We start from the raw sequence: 5,605 nt of genomic DNA, 5'->3' as shown, positions 1-5,605 counted from the left end.
CTTTCAATAAACTGAAAAGCTGTTTCTTTAAATTTTGCTCAAAATAAGTCTATAGGTATGTATAAATAGAAATAATACTTTGATACTTTATTTTTGTCCTATTGTTGGTTGCCTGGGTAGCTATCACAGATAGGCAATTAATTAAGCAAAATAAATAATTTAGTTCATTTTTAATATTTTCAGTGGGTAGGCAGTGTACTGTGGATGCAACATTAAGCAAAATTATAGTGGGTTCCTCCCATATCACTGTCAGGTCTGTACCAAATGGAGCAGCAGCTTTGGAGAAGAGTTTTGAAAAGCTTTTCAATTAATTACAAAGTACTACCCAAATGATAGATATAATTAGAATCTCAGGAGACTCAGAAACACCATAAAAATAGTGATATGTTAATTAGAGTTCTTATAAGTGGTTTCTATTTTCAGTGACTAACTTCTACTTTGCGGATTTTGGACATACATAGTAAAACAGGGGAAAATGTAGGAGAAACAGTAAATAACCAATATTGCTTTATCTTGGATAGCTAACATCTATCCAATTATCATAATCAATACATATTCTAAATTTAGCATTATCATAATTAAAATATATTCTAAATTTTCTGAGCAAACACTTCCAAGAATCCTACCAGGTATTTGCAAATTATTAGTCTATCTGTTAGTATACTGGAATTGTTTTTTAAATATTCAGCATGTAATACCTGAAACTATTAGCTTGAAAATTAAACTTATAATGCTTGTAAGCACAGGCTTTTAGTACTTAACAAAAAGGTAAGAAAGCTGTAAAGTTTCCAAATTGGAAAAACATAAATGGTTCAAGAGTCCTTCTGTCCATTTAGACATCTAAAATTCATGAAGCAGACACAACTAGCTCAGATTTTTTAAAAAATCTAATCTCTTCAATTACATCTAGTTTTGCTCATTAAAGTAATCTAGAAATCATTTTACTTGTCTACCTAAAGATCAAGGGACATAATTAGGAAAGGAACCTTTATTTCTATTGGAAAAGAATGTCTTAAATTAGATGAAATAGATATCTTTTTCAAGTAAAGTATAATAAGAAAAATAGTATGTTATGCATGACAAAAAAACCCCAAAATTTAAAGACTAAAAGATAAATAAAACTGGATAATTGAGCCAAAAATAAAGGACCAGAGACTATTTCATGGCTGTTTCCCCAGTGAAGAAAATTAGTGCTCCGAAGATATAACTGAGTACAATAATTTCTTGTCAGGCTATCAGAAATATCTTCTCAAAGCGTTTTATTTTGTGTCTACACTGAGACTCTTTCATTCATATTTGACACTTTCCTCTTATTTACTCTTCCCTTTTTCTCCCTTTGTGCAATGCACTTTAGGGAATGTGTGTGTTAACTCAAAATGATTGACTTGGTGAAACTGTACTGGGCCATATTTTATGGATTTTGTTTTTTAATTTTATTGAAGTATAGTTGATTTACAATGTGTTAATTTCTGCTATATAGCAAAATGATTCAGTTATAAATATATATACATTTTTTCATATTCTTTTCCATTTTGGTTTATCACAGGATATTGAATATAATTTCCTGTGTTACACAGTAGGACCTTGTTGTTTATCCACTGTATATATAATAGTTTGCATCTGCTAACCCCAAATTCCCACTCATACCCTCCCCTAGCCCACCTCCCCCTTGGCAACCACAAGTCTGTTCTCTATGTCTGTGAGTCTGTTTCTGTTTCATAGATAAGTTCATTTGTGTCATATTTTAGACTCCACATATAAGTGATATCATATGGTGTTTGTCTTTCTCTTTCTGACTTACTTCACTTAGTATGATAATCTCTAGATCCATCCATGTTGCTGCAAATGGCATTATTTCATTCTTTTTATGGCTGAGTAATATTCTGTTGTATATACACCAGGTCTTTTTTATGCAGTCATCTGTCAGTGGACATTTAGGTTGTTTCCATGTCTTGGCTATTGTAAATAGTTGGATCATATTTTATGGAAGGTAGTGGAATGACTCATCTAGGAAAGATATACAGAAATCCCTTCAAGGGAAGGAGACTGGTGCAAGGAAAGCACTGAAAGCAATATTGATGGAGAACAGAAGGAGGGAGTAACAAGATGAAGTGGGGACTATCGGCTAGGGCCAGAACATGCAGGGCCTGGGCACTACTCTATGAGCAATGAACAGTGCCTTTTAAGTACAGCATTTAGGATGACAGGATCAAACTTGTGATTTATAAGGTCTCATTCTTGGGGAGACATATCTTTCGGAGATCATGAAGCTATGCTTAAGAAAGGAGGCAATAGTAGAAATTAGAAGCATAGAGGGCTATTTCTGAAGACTAGTAGAGAGATATCAATGATTTGAATGGGGAGATAGAGAGAAGTTGGTATATTTTAGGCATATTGGACGTTATAACACCAGGATTTTTCAATGGGACAGAGCTTGTTGCAAAGGAGACTATGATTCTAAGCTATACGTAACAGCTTTCTGACAGTGGCCCTCCATGGATAGTAATAACTATAAGGACTCTGAAATTTGTGTTTCCAAGTCAAAACACTGTTCATAACCTCCAACTCCTGTATGTAACAGGTTACTCAACATCTATAGTTAGCTGTCTCACAGTTATCTTGAATTCATTTAATATATACTGAACTCGTGGTCTTTAACCCATTATTATCCCCCCCCCCTTTTTTGGTGAGGATTAAATGATATTTATTTATTTTGTACTTAACATAGAGTGAATATGCCTTCCCCTTGATTTACTATGACCAAGTACAGTTGTCCCTCTGTATCCCTGGGGATTTGTTCCAGGAGCCCGCTCAGATACCAGAATTCAAGGATGCTCAAGTCCCTTATATAGAATGTTGTAGTATTTGCATATAACCCACACACATCATTCTGTATACTTTTTTTAAATTTAAAGTATAGTTTATGTACAATATTATATGTTACAGATGTACAATACAGTGATCCACAACTTTTAAAGATTGTATTATATTTATTGCTCTTACAAAGTATTGGCTACATTCCCTTCATTGTACAGTATATCCTTGTAGCTTATTTTATACACAGTAGTTTGCACCTTTTAATCCCCTACCTCTATCTTGTCCCTCTCAGCTTCCCTCTCCCCGCAGACTCACAGAACAAACCACTAGTTTGTTCTCTATATCTGTGAGTCTGCTTCTTTTTTGTTACATTCACTAGTTTATTTCTTAGATTCCACATATAAATGATATCATACCTAAATGTAAGAACAGAAACCATAAAACTCCTAGAGGAAAACATAGGCAGAACACTCTTCGACATAAATTATAACAATATTATTTCCTTCTTAGTGATCCCCGTTTTAGTACAATATTCCCTCTCCAAACTGCACCCGTCTTGACTGCCTTCACTTATATGAGAATAGAGAGAAGATCAAATTCTTTTTTTTTCTTTTTGCTATTAAAATTCTCAAGGCGGCTGGAGCCCAGCTGAGCCTCTGCAGCTGCCGCCGCGGGTGCCCACCAAACACTTTGCAGACTCGCTTCCACCCTGCGGGCCAGTCCGCGCTGAGGGGCCCGGGCTCAGGGAGGCCGCATTCGGGGACAGGCCATGCAGTGAAGCCCCACCCCCCACCCTGTCCACCTTTGCCCGGAGCCGCGGGCAGCAGCCCAGTACGTCCAGCCGGCCCAGGGGCAGGAGCAGCGCTGGGGGCGGGGGCGGGGGAGGGTGGCCCAGCCCGGGGAATGAGAGCCGGGCTCCGAGCTGAAGGCGGAGGAAGCGGCACCGAAGTTAGCCTCGGACTCACTGGTTGCTGCGGCAGCACTGTTGGTGCTGCCGCCGCTGCTTCATTGCACGTTCATGAGGAAAAAATTCAGGAGTCAGCAGAAACATTGTGCCCAAAAAAGACTGAGTTGCTGTTACCACCAAACCCTGGAGTAGACTCTCCCTGGAAAACTTACCTTCGGTTTATTTTCTTGAAAAGACTCCAGGCTTCGGCTTGGAAAATCCAACCGCCAAAACTGAGCCCAGCAGCTGGAGCGTCAGTGAGATCCCTGCCGAAAACATGGAAAGGATGAGTGACTCTGCAGATAAGCCCATTGACAATGATGCAGAAGGGGTCTGGAGCCCCGACATTGAGCAGTGCTTTCAGGAAGCCTTGGCTATGTATCCACCATGTGGGAAGAGGAAAATCATCTTATCAGATGAAGGCAAGATGTATGGTAGGAATGAATTTATAGCCAGATACATCAGACCCATGACCGGGAGGACGAGGACCAGAAAACAGGTGTCTAGTCATATACAGTTCTTAGCAAGAAAGAAAGTTCGAGAAATTCAAGCCATTAAAGTGTCACATTCTAGTCACATTCAGGTTCTTGCCAGAAGGAAATCTTGTGATTTTCATTCCAAGCTAAAGGATCAGACTGCAAAGGATAAGGCTCTGCAGCACATGGCCGCCATGTCCTCAGCCCAGATTGTGTCAGCCACTGCCATTCACAGCAAGCTGGGGCTGCCAGGGATTCCACGCCCCACCTTCCCAGGGGCGTCGGGGTTCTGGCCGGGAATGATGCAAACAGGACAGCCTGGATCCTCGCAAGACGTCAAGCCCTTCGTGCAGCAGGCCTACCCCATCCAGCCAGCGGTCACAGCCCCCATTCCGGGGTTTGAGCCTGCGTCAGCCCCAGCTCCCTCGGTCCCAGCCTAGCAGGCCCGCTCCATTGGCACAACCAAACTCCGCCTGGTGGAGTTCTCAGCTTTCCTCAAACAGCAGCGAGACCCAGACTCGTACAACAAACACCTATTCGTGCACATTGGGCATGCCAACCATTCTTACAGTGACCCATTGCTCTAACCAGTGGACATTCGTCAGATTTATGACAAATTTCCTGAAAAGAAAGGCGTCTTAAAGGAACTGTTTGGAAAGGGCCTTCAAAATGCCGCCTTCCTCGTAAAATTCTGGGCTGATTTAAACTGCAGTATTCAAGATGATGCCGGGGCTTTTTACGGCGTGACGAGTCAGTATGAGAGTTCTGAGAATATGACAGTCACCTGTTCCACCAAAGTTTGCTTCTTTGGGAAGCAAGTAGTAGAAAAAAGTAGAGACAGAATATGCAAGGTTTGAGAATGGCCGATTTGTATACCAAATAAATCGGTCCCTGATGTGTGAATATATGATCAGTTTCATCCACAAGCTCAAACACTTACCAGAGAAATATATGATGAACAGTGTTTTGAAAAACTTCACAGTTTTATTGGTGGTAACAAACAGGGATACACAAGAAACTCTCCTGTGCATGGCCTGTGTATTTGAAGTTTCAAAGAGTGAACATGGAGCACAGCATCACATTTACAGGCTTGTAAATGACTAGCCATGGTTATTTATATATATAGATATCTGTATATACACACACACTCTCTCCATGATTGAACGACTGACTGTAAACCTCACCACGCAGGGATGCTGCCCTGGCCCTGAGGTCACCCCAACTTTTCTAAATCCTGTTTGAGCGAAGTCATTTTTTCATGTGTTCATACTCGTTGTAGCTGTGAAGTTCTGGTACCGTTGTAAAAAGAGAAATCAAGTTGTTTCTGTGTGTTATTCAGATCCACAGCCCACAGTTCCTCAGAAAG

The 5,605-nt window shown here is 40.3% G+C and overlaps 1 pseudogene; it reads left to right on the top strand.

The window, feature by feature from the left end:
- The first annotated feature begins 3,816 nt into the window (after positions 1-3,816).
- LOC136123410 (transcriptional enhancer factor TEF-1 pseudogene) lies at positions 3,817-5,343 on the top strand (annotated as a pseudogene).
- Positions 5,344-5,605: the final 262 nt, after the last annotated feature.

This window comes from Phocoena phocoena, chromosome 5, assembly GCF_963924675.1.
Source record: "Phocoena phocoena chromosome 5, mPhoPho1.1, whole genome shotgun sequence".
Lineage (NCBI taxonomy): Eukaryota > Metazoa > Chordata > Mammalia > Artiodactyla > Phocoenidae > Phocoena > Phocoena phocoena.
This window is presented reverse-complemented; position numbering and strand designations above follow the sequence as displayed.